Here is a 17,898-nt window from a genome sequence, read left to right as displayed (position 1 = left end):
AATCCTATTGATTTTATTTTATTTTCCTCTCTCTCTCTCTCTCTAAAGGATGGGGAAATAACACACGGGAGATGTTTGAGATGGTTCCCCGCACTGAGATAAAGCAGTTGTGGGATGCAGAGATCTGCAGGTAGCTCATGGACTGCTAATCCCAGTAGAATGGGATGGAAGAGCATTTGAGGCATTTCCAGGTGTCCCCTGCAGAGGTGTTTGTTCCAGCCTGGCTCAGGACAGCAGCTCCTTGTGCTGGAAGAAGAAATAAAACTTTGCAAGGAGAATAAGGTCTCTGAGGAGACCTTCTTGTGGCCTTCCAGGATCTGAAGGGGGCTACAAGAAAGCTGGGGAGGGACTTTTTAGGGTGTCAGGGAGTGATAGGACTGTGGGGAGTGGATCCAAGCTAGAAGAGGGGAGATTTAGATCAGAGGTTAGGAAAAAGTTCTTCCCCATGAGGGTGGTGAGAGACTGGCACAGGTTGCCCAGGGAGGTGGTGGAAGCCTCATCCCTGGAGGTTTTTGCAGCCAGGCTGGAGGTGGCTGTGAGCAACCTGCTGTGGTGTGAGGTATCCCTGCCCATGGCAGGGGGTTGGAACTGGCTGAGTCTTGAGGTCCCTTCCAACCCTGACAATTCTGTGGTTCTGTGAGAATGAACTAAGAGCAAGGAGTATGGAGATGCTGCTTGGTGCAGAAGTGAAACAACATTGCTAAGTCCCAAGCAGGGCTCTGACATCTCTTTCAACCTAAGGTACATTTAGGTGCTTCTCTGTTATTAAAAGCCCCCAAACTAAGCCCAAAATATCCTTCATGTTTCCATCTCTACTAATATCCCACATCTGGACATGTAAATGTGACTCCAGCATCTCCCTGGGCAGCCCATTCCAGTGCACAACCAAGCTGTTACTTGGTGTCTTCTCTCTTCTAACCAAACACCTCAAAGGGTTTTCTACTGTGTCCTTCACTCAAAGCCTTCTGAGCTGAGGCACACTTCCCTCATACCTATTTAGCTTCATGACTTCCACAAACAGTCCCACAGCTGGGCCCACTGCTGATAACAACGAGGGAATGCAAACCCCTGCCTGAGGCAGCACCTCTGCCCCAGCAGAACTTGAGCCTCAGTCCCAAGTTTGTTGTCTAACACCAAGTTCCACCATTCCCTGCGCAGCTTTGAAGCAGGGACTTGCTCAGCCAATGCAGATTAGGGTCACCCCCCCAGGTAAAGGGTGCATTAAAGCCTGACAAACCCTTCTCTAATCAAAAGCTTTTGGCACTATGATTAAAGCAAAAGGCTGGGCACCAGCGAGCCTGACAGCTTTCAAGGTGGAGTGAAAAACAACCTTTATGAGCAGGAGGAAAAAGACTTTTTCTGCTCCTTTTCAAACCTGAAATGATCACTCTCCTACAGCCCAACTGAGATCAAATGAGTTTTAAAGGTCCAGCTTCATCACACTGCACAAAGGAGTCCTCAGCATGGCACAGACAGGGACCTGTTGGAGCAGGGCCAGAGGAGGCCACAGCAATGCTGGCAGGGCTGGAAGTTCTCTGCTGTGGGACCAGGCTGGGAGAGTTGGGGTTGTGCATCTCCAGGGAGACCCTCTCATGGCCTTTCAGTGCTTCAAGGGTTGAACAGAAAGCTTGGTAGAAATCCTCTTTGCTGGAATATTCAGTTACTGCCATGGAAAGTTACCTATTACACATCCAAACAATTCCAAACAAGCATTTTCCCAGACAGGAACAGGAGGAGCAGAGTCCTGGAGCTATTTGTTCAAAGCCAGAAGTGACTACACTATCCTGCCAGATCAATGCCATTTGGGGACATTTTCATCTTTTTAGTCCATGCTAAAAGATCATTTCCATCAAACTGAGATAGCACAGACATTCTGCTGGCCACTTTTCTGGTTCATTCATGGATCAGAGACCCCTAATCCTACCAGATGGATCCATCCTGCACTGTCCATTCTAAGCACCATTCTAAGCACCTGGTACCATTCTCTTGGTTGGGTCAGGTCTTGAAAACCTTTTTGAGGAAGAAATTGTTTCTCATGGCCAACCTAAACCTCCCCTGGGGCAACTCAAGGCCATTTCCCCTTGTTCCTTGGCAGAAGAGACCAAGCCTCACCTGGCTCCAGCCTCTTTCAGGGAGCTGCAGAGAGCAATGAGGTGTCTCTCAGCCTCCTCTTCTCCAGGCTGAACACCCCCAGGGTCCCTCAGCTGCTCCTCCCCAGCCCTGTTCTCTAGACCCTTCCGCAGCTTGGTTGCTCTTCTCTGGACCTGCTCCAGCCCTCAATGTCCTTCTTTGAGTGAGGAGCCCAAAACTGAACCTGGGATTTGGGGTTTGGCCTCCCCAGTGCTGAGTCCAGGGGCAGGATCCCTGCCCTGCTCCTGCTGCCCACAGCATTGCTGCTCAGCCCAGGCTGGTGCTGCCCTTTTTGCCCACCTGGGCACCCCCTGACTCATCTTCAGCCGCTGTTGACGAGCACCCCCAGGTCCTTTCCCACCTGGCAGTTTCCAGCCACTCTGCCCCAAGCCTGGAGCCTTCCTGGTGGTATTGTGCCCCAAGTGTGGAACTCAGCCCTTGGTCTTGTTGAACCTCATCCCATTGCCCTCAGGCCTTCGATCCAGCCTGGCCAGATCAGATGAATCCTCTGACACCACTCAGGTTGTTTGTCACTGCTTGCTTTTGTAAACTTGCCCCTTCTCATGATGCACTTTGTGGCTTAAATGACACAGGCTGGGGAGGAAGCAGAAGATAAAAGAGAGGAGTCCCCCAAATCACCTGCGCCTGCGTACAGAAGGAGCTGTTTTGAAGTCTAAAAAGGTTAAAATATTAAACCAAGTTCTCCAGAGAGAGAGGAGCAACATTTTCCAGGATATTAACATGCTGGTCAGAAATCTGGAAGGGGGAAGGAGAGAAAAAAAAAATTAAAAATACCCTGAAAAGGGAGAAGGAGGTGTGTGGGGAAGCAAAGGAAAAAAGGAAGGTAAGGATTGACAGCTAAAATTCCACAGCGGCAAGCGGGGAACGACCTCCCCAAAGGCTCCCCGGCTCCTGCTTACTGCCTGCTGTATTAAGACTGCCTTTCTCATCACTTAATGCTTATTTTCATCACTTTGCTTAAAATATTGATAATCAATTAGGGCTACGTCTGTTTTGCCACAGAATCTGTGTCACAGTCTATCAGCCTGTCAGGGCCAATTCAATCCCTGCTCAAAGTTAATTTTTTCTTCATAAATCTGCCTTTGGAGGAGTCATTAAGGCGCAGAACGTAGCCCGAGGTGCAATCACCTATTCTCTTTCATTAGAGGCAGGCAGGGGGGAAGGTGAGGGAGATTATTAGAACTTTGGAATGATCACAAAGCAGCGTGCTGCCTGTCACATCCCCCCAACGCTTCATTCATCTCACCGGCTCGCCGCCACACGCTGCCACCAGCTTTAAATGGACATTATTCATGAACATCTGTGACATGCTGAATATTCCACAGTGGGCAAGGAGGAAGAAGCAGTTCCCCCGCGCCCCAACCCTCCCCCTTTTTTTTTTTTTTTTTTTTTTTACTTGAAAATGGATTCTGTGGTCAAAACAATTAGGAACAGAACGGAGAGGTTGCAGGAGTTGTTCGTTTTGCTCGGCGCTACCGCGGGCGGACACCACCACACCCCCGACACAGCGTTTTGGAACATCTCCTTTTACACCCTGCAAAGGAAGTTGTTGGGTTGAGGTTTGGTTGGGAAGCAATTAAGGAATGAGCTAGCTTGGCTCTCTGGACATTGGGAATTTCTTTTTCACAGCAAGAGTGGTCAAGGAACTGGAATGTGCTGCCTAGGGAGGTGGTAGAGTGGCCAACCCTGGGCGTGTTTCAAGGTGGTTTGGATGTGGTGCTCGGGGCTATGGTTCAGGGGTGAGCCTTGTAGAGTAGGGTCCTGGGTTGGACTTGGTGACCCTGAGGGTCTCTTCCAACCTGAATGTTTCTGTGATTCCCTGGGTTTGTGGATGTGTCTCTCAAACACAGCCAAAGGAGACAAGGCAGTGGATTTTAATACCCCTCACATCCTGCGAGGCTCAACAGGGCTCTGGGCAACCTGATCTAGTTGAGGGTATCCCTGATGACTGCAGAGGGGACAGGTTGATCTTTGGAGGCCCCTTCCAATTCAGACCATTCTCTGATTCTATGATGATTCTATGATCAGCTGCCCCAGAAAAGGCAGAACACAGTCCTTCTATGGCAGCCATTCCAGGAAGAATTTCCCAGAAAAAAAGGGTCCAGAAAAGACAGAATCCCTGTAGGAACAAGCACTAGACAACAAGCAGTGGCCATTCCAGGCTCCCAGTGTTTTCCATGAACATGCTATTCTCAGAACTGACCCCCATGATAGTCCTAAAATTAGGTCATATAGACAGAAATTTAGTCCAAATATCTTCTGGGATGAAGCAGTTGAGCCAAAAGGCCATAGGGCCAGAGCAGGATTCTCCTCTGCTAACATCAATCAACTACACAATGGTCCCAAGAGAAGAAAGAACTTTTTTACAGGGAGTAGTCCCTCACTGGAACAACCTCCACATGGCAGAGTTCCCATCATGCAGGATTTCAAGGTGTGACTAGAGGATGCCAGATAACCTCACTGAGGCCCTGTTGGAAAAGAAGCACAGACTCACAGAAACACTCAGGTTGGAACAGACCCTCAGGATCTCCAAGTCCAACCCAGAACCCTCCTCTACAAGGCTCACCCCTGAACCACAGCCCCAAGCACCACATCCAAACCACCTTCAAACACAGCCAGGCTTGGGGACTCCACCACCTCCCTGGGCAGCACATTCCAAGCCCTGACCACTCTTGATGGGAAAAAAGGTTTTCTACTGTCCAGTCTAAAGCTACCCAGTGACAGCTTGAGGCCATTCCCTCTTCTTCTGTCACTAATTAGCTGTGAGAAGAGACCAGCAGCAGCCTCTCTACAACCTCCTTTCAGGTAGCTGTAGACAGCAATGAGCTCTGCCCTCAGCCTCCTCTGTTTCACACCAACCATCCCCAGCTCCTTCAGTCTCTCTCCATCAGATTTTTTCTCCAGGCCCTTCCCAGCTTCCTTGCCCTCCTCTGCCCTGGCTCCAGCACCTCCACATCTCTCTTGGATGGAGGTGCCCAAAACACAGCATTGCTGATCCCAGCCAGGAAGCCTTTGGTTTCTTGGCCACCTGGGCACACTGCTGGCTCCTCTTCAGCTGCTTGTCCCTCAGCACCCCCAGGTCCCTTTCTGCCAGCAGCTTTCCAACCACACTGCCTCAAGCCTGCAGGGTTGCTTGGGGTTGTTGTGAGCCAAGAGCAGGACCTGGCACTTGGCCTGGTTGAAGCTCCTGCTGCTAACGCTGGCCCATTGATGGTAGAATTTCCATCATGCAGGTTTTCAAGATGTGACCAGAGGGTGCCAGATAATCTCACTGAGGCCCTGTTGGAAAAGAAAGGTTGGGCCAGATGATCTCCCAAGGTCCCTTCCGACCTGGGCCATTCTGTGATTCCAGGGTGCCAGATGAAGTCACCGCTGCCTTTCCTCGCAGCAGGGGGAAGAGGCTTTCAGAATCAGATCTGTTTATTGCTGCTTCTCCCCTTCAAGTGAGCAGGTTTCCAGGGGAGAAGGGCAGCAATGAGGAGCAGCCGGGCAGCCTCAGAAATGACAGAAAAACCCTAGAGTATCCACACAGAATCCCTTAATGCATGCAAAGGGTTTAAACACGGAGAGACTTTAAGGAAAAGTCATTTACATCTAATGAAATAACATCAACTAGCCCCTAGAATTTCATTAGGGAAGGCAAGAGAATAGTAATTGCCTTCCCCCGCCCCACATCCCCTTGTTATTCCTAGGAAAATGGTGCTGCCATTAGCAAACTTCTCACAGCAACCCCCCAGCATCCTCCCTCCCAAAATCATCTTCATTTTCCAACTGCAAAATTAAGGGCCAGACCCTTGGCAAATTCCAACTGGCACAACTCCACTGACTTCAGCTGAGCTACAAATCTACTCCAGATGAGGATTTGGCACTAATAATAATAACAATAGCAACAACAACAATAATAAATATCATCATTACCATTATTATTACTGCATTAATACCACCACCACCACTACTACTACTACTGCTATTATTATTATTATTATTATTGTTGCCTTGGGCAACCAAGTCTAGTTGAGAGGCATCAGGGGGGTTGAAGTAGATGATCTCTGAGGTCCCTTCCAACCTAAGCCATTCTATGACTCTGTGATAATGACTGATTGCTGAGCAGCTCCCCAGGAGCCAGCAGTGCCCTCCTGCAGTCCAGCAGGCAGCTGTGTGCTGGGCTGCAGCCAGAGGAGTGTGGGCAGCAGGGCAGGAGAGGGGATTCTACCCCTGGGGTCTGCTCAGACCTCACCTCCAATCCTGCCTCCAGCTCTGGTGTCCCTAGCAGGAGGAGGACACAGAGCTGCTGGAGAGAGTCCAGAGGAGGCCACAAGGATGCTCCAAGGGCTGGAGCAGCTCTGCTGTGAGGCCAAGCTGAGGGAGCTGGGGGTGTGCAGCCTGGAGAGGAGAAGGCTCCAGGGGGACCTCAGAGCTGCCTGCCAGGACCTGAAGAGATCCTGCAGGAAGGCTGCAGAGAGACTTTTGCTGAGGGTGTCTGAGACAGGCCAAGGGGCAATGGTTTGGAGCTGAGGCAGAGCAGGGTTAGAGTGGAGCTGAGGAAGAAGTTCTGCAGTGTGAGGGTGGTGAGAGTCTGGCACAGGCTGCCCAGGGAGGCTGTGGCTGCCTCCTGCCTGGGGGTGTTCAAGGCCAGGCTGGATGAGGCTGAGTCTAGTTGAGAAGTGTCCCTGCCCATGGCAGGGAGATTGGAGTAGATGAACTCTAAGGTCCCTTCCAGCCTGAGCCATTATAGGGTTTGATGATGATGATTTAATAAGCAGATCTTGGCTAGCTCCATCCACCTGCTCTTTAGCACAGTTCTAATTTCTTCCTTTCTCACACACCCTTCCCACACACACCCCCCTGAGAAAAAAATCAGCTGAAACATGTTTCTAACACTAAGAATTAATTGGTTTCAATTGCTTCTGTGGCTCCCAACTGGTTGCAGTAGATGCTATAAATATTGCAGTGATTGGCTTCCAGCTCAGAAAGGCCTCCACCAGCTTTGACATCTTGTCATCAACTAATGTGCCAACCAAGCCTTGCACCCCCCCAAGAGTGCAGCTGAGCTGAGGAAGAAAAGCCTAATTGGAGGTAAGTCTTGTCTCAGCTGATGTTTAGTCTTGGAGAGGAAATGATTTTGGAGAAGAATTCCACAATGGAAATGTTCAAATGGCAGCTTCCAACTGAGTGACTTTCTCTGGGGGAGGGGAAGGAACAGGGAGAAGAAGAGCGAGCTTGGGGAAGGAAAAGTTCAACATTTCCCTGTTTATTGAGTTGGAAAAGGCAGGAAGGTTTGGGAGAGAGGAGAGAAGCCCTTGTGAGGTGTGTGGGGCTGGCTTGGCTTTTCTTGGTGTGTTCCCCATGCTCATGTGTAAGCACCACCATGGTTTAGTGCTTCCTTTCCATGAGTTGTCATCTGCTTGATGTTCACTTACTGTGGTGACTGCTGCTGGTTTCCAGCTGGCAGATGAAGGAAGGGCTCCTGTTGACTCCCGGTTTTGTGACTGAGTTGTTCAAGATTGCTGACAAGCTGCCAGGCTGCATTCTGCTGCTAGCCTCAGAAAGCAAAGCCAACTGTCATCCTCCCTGCACAGACCCAAGTGACAACTGCAGCTGAAACCTGCTGCCAGGTTTGGTTGCAAGACTGGGTTCAGTATTTGTGTCACTGAGTTGATTTGAGGTCAGGAGGGATTTCCTTTCCATGTGTTTGGGAAATTTTATGGAGGAGCTGTTACGTTTTCTTGAAAAGGTTTGTGCCTGTGGCAGAGGTCAGAACTGGGCTGGGCACCAGAACAGTGCCAGAGGCTCTGCAGGAACCCCTCTGATTCCCAAAGGGAAGAGAAAGGGAAAAAGAGAGAGAGGCTGATGGGATGGGAAAGAAACTAAGCCAGCTGGGATGGGAAGAACAATGCCATGGGATAGAGACACAGAGACACAAACCAACAGGGAACCCAAGCCCTGAGGCAAGGATGGCACCACTGGCACCACTGCTGCTGGGGGCAGGCACTGGGCAAGGCCCAGACTGCACTCAGCAGCAGAGGGGAACTGGATTCAGGAACACAGGGATGGGGATGGAAGGCAGGAGGGACAGAGTGCTGCTGGGACAGCAGCCAGGGAAGAAGAGGCTGGACCCTGGGGATCCCTCAGCTTGCTCCTGAAGATGCCCTCCATGGGCTGCAATCCCTTGGTGGGCACTTGAGGGTCCCCTGTGCTGTCTGCTCCTCCCCACAGCTGCCCCCTCTGCCTTCTTGCCCCCCAAGGTGTGGCACAAGCTGTGGCAGTGCCCTTGGTGTGCCCAGGAGCAAGTCTCAGGCAGAGCCTTTCTGCCCCCCAGCCCTTGGCAGGAGCTGTTCCCATCAGCTTCTCCCTGCTAGCAGCAGTCCCTGGCTGTGCCAAGCTGCCCTGAGCTTCAGCAAGTGCCTGAGTGAGCAGGGACTGAGCTGGGCAGAGCCAGCACTGCTGCTGCTCCAGCTCAAACTGGGACAATCTAAGTGCATAAACCCCCAAGAGATCACTGAAGAAAAACTTCTTCTGGAGTGTGACCACCAGCAGGAACCTCTGCAGGAGAGCTTGGCCCTGATGCTGAGGGGACAGTGGAAAATGAGGAAAGGATGAGGTGGAAAGCTCCCAGTGCAGACCCCCCAGGATTTACTGTGCATTAACTGCAGAATCATAGGACAGGCATCCAAAAGGAGCTGACACCTGGCACTAAGAGGTGGGAGTGTGCACCAAGGGAAGATTTGTGGCAGAGCCTCATGGCTCAATCCCCCTCCTGATAGCCTTGGAGGCAATGTGCTCACAGCCTGGCCAGGCACAAACTTCCCCTCTACAGCACTGAACTCCTTCTGGTGGGGGGAAAAAATAAAAATTTCTGGTTGCCTATCCATCCTCAGCTCCCATCATTAACCACTCCAATCATTCACTGTACAGGGCATCATTAAATATCCCCCCAGGATCAAAGGGGTAAATCTAGTGCTGAAATATTCAAGGGCCGACTGTAAAATCTCATTGCAGATTAACTGATGAAGATGAAGAAATGCTGCTGAAAACAAACAATTTATCTTGGCTGGGAGCAGCAGATCACTGCTGGAAGGGTGCCAGGGGCTCGTGTGGGTTTGAATTCAACAGCTGCATTAAAAGAAAGCTACACCCCCACGACAGGCTGAACAAACAGCCTGCTGCAGCCCTGCTTCAATCACCCAGCAAGGAATCTGGGAGGATCAAACAGGAGTTTGTTGTTGGGGATTTTTGTTTTCCTGATGCATTGTGTCTCTTCATGGATTGCAAACAAATACTTGTTTGGTTTGGGTTTGTTTTGGGGTTTGTTTTTTGGTTTTTGTTTTGTTTTTTTTTTTTTTAACTCCTGTTAAAATCCATCAAGGGGAAGGGGAAAAAGAGAAAAAGCCAAAGAGTCAGAACCACCAAAGGGTTGGTCTCCAGGAGAGGATTTCAGAAAGATTTGTCACAGGTGGGAAAGTCACCAAGTCACCTCCAAGGGCAGGTACCTGATGATATACACTTCCTTTGCAGCCTTGGGAGAGCCCAACTGGCTCTCATAAGTCTGGAGAGCATCATTTTACTTCAGTCATATGTGCATCCAGATACTTGTACAGAGCCATAGCAGAGCCATAAATAAGCAGCCTTATTCAGCACCACGAATGCCAGAAACTCTCTCCAATTAGATTTCTTTGCCAGCTAGCTGCAGCTTGAAGAGCTCTGCAAAGTCTGCTCCTGCAGCTTTGCTTCACAGGATCACAGAATGGTAGGGCTTGGAGGGGACCTCTGCAGATCATCAAGCCCAATCTCCCTTGAGATTCAGGGGGTCCAGGCAGGGTCCCCTTGAGAAGGTCACACAGGAGATCCTTCAGGAGCACACTCACACAGCCACAGAATGCATCAGGCTGGGAGGGACCTTCAAAGGTCATCCTACCCAACCCCCTGCAGGTAGCAGGGACACCTCCAACCAGAGCAGGCTGCACAGATCCAATCTGACTTCGAATGTCTCCAGGGATGGGGCCTCAACCACATCCCTGGCCAGCCTGTTCCAGTGGCTCCCCACCCTCACTGTGAAGAATTTCCTCCTAAAGTCCAATCTAAATCTGCCCTGCTCCAGTTTCAAACCATTTCCCCTCATCCTATCCCCACAAACCTTTCTCCCCAGCCCCTCCCCAGCCTTCTCCCACTTGGAGAAAATGTCACTGTTTGGAGATATTTAAACCAACCTCCTGTCTACCTAAACACAGGTTTTTGCTTGTTTTCAGACTAACTTTCATCATAACTTCTCTTGAGCCACTGTAATTCCAAGACAATTGTATATATCTCTCTCTATATGGTGGAACCAGGGTGGTAAATATGTCTGAAAACTCCATGGAAGTGCTTTAATTGCTGTTTTCTCAGAGCACTTGATTCTGAGTCCTTTGAAGAGCCCACGATCAATAATCACCAGGCTGGGCTAGTTTGGAGTCTAACATGATAAAAATAGGTAACAAACTGCTGCTGGTGCAGGATGTGCTGAGCACAGGTCAGCTGGAGGTCCCAGGTACACAACCCAGCTGTGTCCTGGAGCCATGTTTCACAGGAGCTTCCTCCCCTCTCAGCATCCTCCTCGTCCTCCTCAGCTCTAACCATCAGCCCATTGCACCCCATCGATCTCCTTTAACTCCAGAATAATAAATTGCAGGACAACGCAGCTCCAGCTGACTACAGCTCTTTAATTACATCACTGCTGAAAGGAAATCATTGATCAGCAGCATTCTGGGAGCATTGACTGCCCCCCAAACCAGATCAAAGTCGATGGAAGGGCCCCAGTTGGGACCCTTCCCAGCTCAGTGCCCATGGACAAGCCAAAGGAACTCAGCTGACACATGCTGCTTGCCTGGGTTTGAAGCTCTCCCTGGCAGGTGTCACGCTCTAAGCATGGGGTTTGATTACTCTAATTAAATATAATATTAGCAACAGATCTGCAGATTGATCCCTAAACCCCTCTGTCTAACCAGAAAATTAAAAGCTCAGAGGGAGGGATTTGGAGGCTAACAGGTAGGTCTGGTGGTTTTCATCTGCCATCAGCCTTCTCTAGGTTCTTTTTTCCTATTGATTTTTGACTGCAGCAAACACCATTTGAATATTTTCCTTCATTAGAATCCCATTAGCTATTGAAAAAAACCCCAAACAAACACCAACAGCAGCAAACCTCCACTCCTTTAAACAAAACTAACAATATGAAACGAGGGTAAAGGATTCAGGAAGTTGGGGATTGATCTCAGGCTCACTTTAAGAAACCCCAAATTCTTGTGGGAGCATCAGGGAATCTTTAGAATGATCAGAAGTTATCTTGATTAGGATTTATCTTGAGCAGGAAATCTTTATCTTGATAGGAATTCATCTTGATAAGAATTTACTTTGATCAGGAAATCCTTATCTTGATAGACATTTATATTGATAAGTATTTATCTTGAATTATATTTATCTTGATTTATCTTGATCAGAAGTTATCTTGATAGGAATTTATCTTGATCAGAAAATCTTTATCTTGATAGGAATTATCTCAATAAGAATTTACCTTGATAGGAATTTATCTTGATTGGGATTTATCTTGATAAGAATTTTTTTTTGATCAGAAAATCTTTATCTTGATAAGAATTTATATTGATAACAATTTATCCTAATAAGAATTTATCTTGATCAGAAAAATCCTTATCTTGGTAGGAATTCATACTGATAATTTATCTTGATAGGAAATTATTTTGATCAGGAAATCTTTATCTTGATAGGAACTTATCCTGATAGGAATTTATCCTGATCAGAAAAATCTTTATCTTGATAGGAATTTATATTGATAATTATGACTACAATGACTAAAAATGACTAAAAAGCCAAAACAGTTTCCAGCACCACAAGGATGGATTTTGAAGTTTTATTACTTTTTTAAACAAATTTAAAGCACCATGAGAATGGATTTGGATTTTTTTAGCCATTTTTCTATACATTTCCAGCACAATGAGGATGCATTTGGAATTTTTAGCCATTTTTTGATAAATTCACAGCACAATGAAGATGCATTTTGAATTCTTAGTTATTTTTGGATGAGTTTGCAGCACAACAAGGATGAATTTTGAATTTTTAGTCCTTTTGGATAAATTTACAGCACTGTGAGGATGGAGTTTGAATTTTTAGTCATTTTTCTGTAAGTTTGCAGCACAATAAGGATGCATTTTGAATTTTTAGTCCTTTTGGATAAATTTACAGAACTATGAGGATGGATTTTGAATTCTTAGTTATTTTTGTATAAGTTTGCAGCACAATGAGGATGGATTTTGAGGTTTTAGTAATTTTTTTTTATAAACTTACAGCACTATGAGGATGCATTTTAAATTTTTAGTCATTTTTCTGTAAGTTTGCAGCACAATGAGGATGAATTTTGAATTTTTACTCCTTTTGGATAAATTTACAGCACTATGAGGATGGAATTTGAATTTTTAGTCCTTTTTGTATAAGTTTACAGCACTGTGAGGATGGATTTTGAATTTTTACTCAGTTTTCTGTAAGTTTGCAGCACAATGAGGATGCATTTTGAATTTTTAATCCTTTTTCTATTAAATTCACAGCACAATGAGGATGGGTTTAGAATTTCAAGCTGTTTTTCTAGAGGTTTACAGCACAAGGATGAATTTTGAATTTTTAGTCCTTTTGGATAAATTTACAGCACTATGAGGATGGATTTGGAATTTTAAGTCCTTTTTGGGTAAGTTTGCAGCACAATGAGGATGGATTTTGAATTTTCAGCCCTTTTCCTCTAAGCTCAGAGCACCACAGGGATGCATTTTGCATCTCTGGGTTGTTTTTTGTTGCAAGCTTACAGCAGAATGAGGAAGTTTCCCATGTCCCAGGATCAATTCCACACCAATCAAACCATAAACACCCAGACAATGCCCCAACTTTCTCCTTTAAGGAGTCATTTGGTGTCCTTACCTCTCTCTGGCAAGCACCCACAGGCACTGCCTCCCTTCCCCAGCTCTCCTCATTCATTCCCTATTCCCTCAGGTGGTTCCTCTTTGCTAATGCCCAAATGGCATCAACCTGTTGTTTAGCCCAGCCATGAAAAGGCAGAGCCTGCTGGCTAAGTTACCAAGGGATTAAAGCTCTCCAACCACTTCAAGCTGTTCCTCTGTCTCCATGAACAAACCCTGCCCCTGACAGCCATGGGGGAGGGAATAAATAAATTCATTTGAAGAAAGGAAAAATCAAAATGAGAAAGGTTTTAAACTGAGGCTTGCACACAGCAAATGAATCAGGTGCAGCCATTTGGAGCCTAAAAGCTGGGAAATTGGGAAATCTCAGGTGGTGTGATGGTGCTAAGGGGATGTGGTTGTGTTTGACAGTGCTGAGATTGTGGCTGTTGATGAAACCTGAAGCTCTGTTAATGCAAACTGTGGCCTGCTGCTTGCAGCTCCTACTTAGACTTCTGCTCAGCTCTGGTTTACCTCATTTGGTAAAAATTTTGTGTTCATAGCATCATAGAATCAGAGACTGGGTTGGGTTGGAAGGGACCTTAAAGGTCATCCAGTTCCAACCCTCCTGCCATAAGCAGGGACACCTCCTATTAGATCCAGCTGCTCAAGGTCTCATCGAAGCTGGCCTTGAACACTGCCAGCCTTGGAGCCTCCACAGCTTCTCTGGGCAACCTGTCCCAGTGCCTCATCACCTTCCTGAGGAAGAATTTCCTCCTCATGTCCAATCTAAATCCAGCTCCTTCCCGTTTGAAGCCATCACCTCTCATCCTGTCACTCTGTGAAGATGCTGGGTTGATTTTGATGCTAAGGAGGGACAAAGGGTAAGGACTGAACTGCAGTTCCTCTGGTCACAGTCACAGCTTCAAAAATGGTTTGAGGAAAGGACCTTCCAAGGTCAGCCAGCAGGGTTAGCTGCAGCTAGAGCAGGTTGCTCAGAGCCCCAACCAACCTGACCTGGTATGGTTCCAGGGATGGGGCAGCTCCCACCTCCCTGGGCAACCTGGGCCAGGGTCTCACCACCCTTAGTGTCAAACATTTCTTCCTTCTTTCCAGTCTGAATCTCCCTCTTTTAGTTCCAAACCATCCCCCCTTGTCCTGTCACCACAGGACCTGCTCAAAAGCCTGTCCCCAGCTTTCCCATTGTAATGGTCACTGAAGCTTCATTCCCTAAGGATGCATTGGTTGCACCCTGCCACTCTGGACACCCTCAGGAGCGTTCAGATGATAAAATTAAGAATATTTGTCAGCTTTGGTAGGAACAAGGCTGTCAGGGAGGGAAGGTGATGTCTGCAGATCTCTAAAACCAGCTTTAAGGTCTCACCTCAGCTTTGTGATGACCACAGAACCATAGAGCAGCTTAGGCTTGAAGGCACCTTAGAGATCATGGACTCCAACCTCCCTGCCACGCATCTGAACAAACATCTGAGGTCAGGATCCAGCCCATGCCGGCTCCCCAGTCCTTTCCACTTTCTTTTTCTCCCCTCACCAGTTTAATAAGCAGCAAAGCCATGAGGTTTTTACACTCTACAAAGCCAGTGCAGTGATTCATAACTGTTTCATAATTAAAATTGTATGGCAAATAGATCCAGCCATCAGTCATCCCGTCCTGGACGTCCACAAAAAGTGAGATTTCAATTTATAAGGCCAGGCAGCAGTGTGTGAGCTAGAAAAACACATTTCAAGGGAGTTATTGAGCTGGGGAAAGCAAAAGTTGGTTGTGTTGGGTTGGTTGTTTTTTTTTTACTTAAATCAAATAGAGTGTGGATTATGAATTTGTCTGCACATTGCAGCAGCTCCATAAGGTGACTGATGTGTAAAAAAGGAGAAGAAATATTACTCTTCTTTTTCTTCTTCCAGTGGGATATCAATAATGTGAGGTGGTACTTCTGGTACCTCCCCACGGCAGCAAGAGAGGTTTGCTGGAATTAAAAATGCCAGGAAAAGAGCCTCAAGCCCTGTCAGTGCCAGAGGGGTCACAGACAGTAAACTGCTGTGAATTGGTGTTTGTCAGGTAGCACAGAGTGCCAGCAGGGTGGGGTTGGAAGGGACCTCAGGAGATCACCCAGTCCAAACCCTGCTAAAGCAGGGCCCCCACAGCAGCTTGCCCAGCAGCACAATGGCAGTGGATGGGGCCAGACTCTGCTCAGTGGTGCCCAGGGACAGGCCAAGGGGCACAAATTGGACCCAAGGAGGTTCCACCTGAACAGGAGGAGAAAGTTTTTTGGTGTGAGGGTGCTGGAGGGCTGGAGCAGGCTGGCCAGAGAGGTTGTGGAGTGTCCTTGTGTGGAGGGCTTCCAACCCCCCCTGGGCATTGTGCTGCTGGGCAAGCTGCTGGGGGTGCCCTGCTGGAGCAGGGGCTTGGACTGGCTGAGCTCCAGAGGTCCCTTCCAACCCCTGCCATGCTGGGACTGTGGGATTTCAGGCTTGACAAACTCACAAGCAGCTCACATCAGGATCTCAGAGCAGGGTGGGTTAGAAAGTCTTCACCGCAGGTGTTAGCAGAGCAAGGTACAACCTGAACAGATACAACAGAAGTCAAGCCCTGGCCTGATGGGGATTCCAACAGGGATTCCAAAGGATGTTTTTGCAAGGATTCTGTGAAGTGCAGGGGAGTGTTTGCAAATCAGCTTCACCTGCCCACATTTTCCTCATTCTAAACCCTGCTCTTTTGGTATCATCTCCTTCTGACTTTTGATGATCAGAGGGATGGAGAACCTCCCCTGTGGGGACAGGCTGGGAGAGTTGGGGCTGTTCAGCCTGGAGAAGAGAAGGCCCCAGGGAGACCTTAGAACAGCCTTGCAGAATTTGAAAGGCACTACAAGAAAGCTGGGGAGGGATTTTTCACAAGGCCTTGTAGTGCTAGGAGGGACAATGGCTTTGAGATCAAGAATCAAGAATCAAGAATCAAGAAGGTTGGAAGAGACCTCAAGGATCATCGAGTCCAACCTGTCACCCAAGACCTCATGACTACTAAACCATGGCACCAAGTGCCATGTCCAATCCCCTCTTGAACACCTCCAGGGATGGTGACTCCACCACCTCCCTGGGCAGCACATTCCAATGGCCAACCACTCTCTCTGTGAAGAACTTTCTCCTCACCTCCAGCCTAAACCTCCCCTGGCGCAGCTTGAGACTGTGTCCTCTTGTTCTGGTGCTGCTTGCCTGGGAGAAGAGACCAACCCCCTCCTGGCTACAACCTCCCTTCAGGTAGTTGTAGACAGCAATGAGGTCTCCCCTGAGCCTTCTCTTCTCCAGGCTAAACAGTCCCAGCTCCCTCAGCCTCTCCTCACAGGGCTTGTGCTCAAGGCCTCTCACCAGCCTCGTTGCCCTTCTCTGGACATGCTCCAGCGATTCAACATCTTTCCTAAACTGAGGGGCCCAGAACTGGACACAGTACTCAAGGTGTGGCCTAACCAGTGCTGTGTACAGGGGTACAATGACCTCCCTGCTCCTGCTGGCCACACTATGCCTGATGCCGGCCAGGATGCCATTGGCTCTCTTGGCCACCTGGGCACACTGCTGGCTCATGTTCAGCCTACTGTCAACCAGTACCCCCAGGTCCCTTTCCACCTGGCTGCTCTCCAGCCACTCTGACCCCAGCCTGTAGCTCTGCATGGGGTTGTTGTGGCCGAAGTGCAGCACCCGGCACTTGGACTTGTTGAATGCCATCCTGTTGGACTCTGCCCATCTGTCCAGCCTGTGGGACAGATGGGAAAGGGGAGACTAAGACTTGAGAGGAGGAAGAAATTCTTGGCAGTGAGGGTGGGGAGAGACTGGCACAGGTTGTCCAGGTCAGCTGTGGATGCCTCCTGCCTGGAGGTGTTCACAGTCAGGTTGGATGGGGTCCTGAGCAACCTGATCTAGAAGGCTTGGAACTCAATGATGCAAGAAGGGGAGACCTTCTGGCTCCCTACACCTCCTTGCAAGGAGGCTGGAACAAGGCAGGGGTTGGTCTCTTCTTCCAGGTAACAAGTGACAGGACAAGAGGAAATGGTCTCAAGTTGCACCAGGGGAGTTTTAAGCTGGACATGAGAAGAAACTTCTTGGCTGAAAGGTTCTCAGCACAGGCTGAGTCTCCATCCCTGGGGGGGTTTAAAAGCTGCAGAGATGTGGTGCTAAGGGCCATGGCTTAGCACCAGCCTTGGTAGAACTAAAGAATGATTGGACTGGATGCTCTGAAAGGACTTCTCCAACTAAAATGATTCTATGATCTTTATGGTCCCTTCTAAGCCAAACCATTCCATGATTCCTGCAGGGAAAAGTTGACATAATTTTTGCAGTAGAAATTCTTCTCAGGAAGAGAATGTGGTGCTCTCACAATCATTTTGGTTTCCTTCAAGTGGGTCTCAGATGAAAACCCAACTTCATTATTCATTTAACCTCGTTTCATATTTGTTAGTTTTCGGTTCAAGGAGTGAAAATTTCTGCTTGGAACAAACAACCTGCTTGTGCTTTCAGCCCAAATAAAGAGGAGGGGGCGGGGGGGGAAAGCTAAACAGTAGCCTTGCTGTTCCAACAAACTCTTATTACATGCTTCACCAGTCCATTAAAGAAAGTAATTGAATCAGTTTGTATTTTCTCAGTGAAATCTCATTCAGAGAAATGTTATTGCCAGCTATCTAAATAGTAAATACTTATTATCGGCTCAAAATGAGTTCTGGCTTGCCAAGGGCAAACCCAGCGCTGTTATTGCTGTGCTCTGCCAGGGAAACAAGAAGTTAAAAAGGTTATAAAGACACCATTAGCGTCACGG

General features: G+C 48.2%; 1 protein-coding gene across 1 annotated transcript in view; it reads right to left on the bottom strand.

Moving 5' to 3' along the window:
* Positions 1–17,898, bottom strand: part of RSRC1 (arginine and serine rich coiled-coil 1) — a 137,689-nt gene that overhangs the window by 30,297 nt on the left and 89,494 nt on the right. The window lies entirely within an intron of this gene.

Source organism: Indicator indicator, chromosome 13, assembly GCF_027791375.1.
Source record: "Indicator indicator isolate 239-I01 chromosome 13, UM_Iind_1.1, whole genome shotgun sequence".
Lineage (NCBI taxonomy): Eukaryota > Metazoa > Chordata > Aves > Piciformes > Indicatoridae > Indicator > Indicator indicator.
Note: the sequence above shows the minus strand (reverse complement) of the source record. Positions and strands in the feature narration are given on the sequence as shown.